We start from the raw sequence: 1,309 nt of genomic DNA on the forward strand, positions 1-1,309 counted from the left end.
GTGGATGCTAGAGGTCAGAGGAGAATGGGCCGACTGATTCAAGCTGATAGAAGAGCAACGTTGACTGAAATAACCACTCGTTACAACCGAGGTATGCAGCAAAGCATTTGTGAAGCCACAACACGCACAACCTTGAGGCGGATGGGCTCCAACAGCAGAAGACCCCACCGGGTACCAGTCATCTCCACTACAAATAGGAAAAAGAGGCTACAACAATTTGCACGAGCTCACCAAAATTAGACTGTTGAAGACTGGAAAAATGTTGCCTGGTCTGATGAGTCTCGATTTCTGTTGAGACATTCAAATGGTAGAGTCCGAATTTGGCGTAAACAGAATGAGAACATGTATCCATCCTCTGATGGCTACTTCCAGCAGGATAATGCACCATGTCACAAAGCTCGAATCATTTCAAATTGGTTTCTTGAACATGACAATGAGTTCACTGTACTAAAATGGCCCCCACAGTCACCAGATCTCAACCCAATAGAGCATCTTTGGGATGTGGTGGAACGGGAGCTTCATGCCCTGGATGTGCATCCCTCAAATCTCCATCAACTGCAAGATGCTATCCTATCAATATGGGCCAACATTTCTAAAGAATGCTATCAGCACCTTGTTGAATCAATGCCACGTAGAATTAAGGCAGTTCTGAAGGCAAAAGGGGGTCCAACACCGTATTAGTATGGTGTTCCTAATAATTCTTTAGGTGAGTGTATATGCACTGAACTGTTGCAGTTATTTCTGGTGAAAGCGTATAGGGGCGTATTTCAGAACTACAAGAAAAATATATACGCACTTCACTCTTTGATTGTTTTCTAGTCAAAGCGTATAGTGGCCTATTTCAGTCCAACAAGAAAAATATATACTCACTGCACAGTTGCAGTTATTTCTGTTTAAAGCGCATAGGGGCGTATTACAGTAAAAAAAAAGAGAAATATATACATACTGCACTGTTGCAGTTATTTCTGGTGAAAGCGTATAGGGGCGTATTTCATTAAAAAAGAAAAATATAGCCGCACTGCACTGTTGCAGTTATTTCTGGTGAAAGCGTATAGGGGCGTATTTCAGAACTATAAGAGAAATATATACGCACTTCACTCTTTGATTGTTTTCTAGTCAAAGCGTATAGTGGCCTATTTCAGTCCAACAAGAAAAATATATATGCACTGCACTGTTACAGTTATTTCTGTTAAAAGCATATAGGGGCATACTTAATAATAATAATAAAATGTATTTATATAGCGCCACCATATTCCGCAGCGCTTTACAAATTCATAGGGTTCATGTACAAAACAAAAGTAACTGGCTA

The sequence above is a fragment of the Bufo bufo genome, chromosome 1, assembly GCF_905171765.1.
Source record: "Bufo bufo chromosome 1, aBufBuf1.1, whole genome shotgun sequence".
NCBI lineage: Eukaryota > Metazoa > Chordata > Amphibia > Anura > Bufonidae > Bufo > Bufo bufo.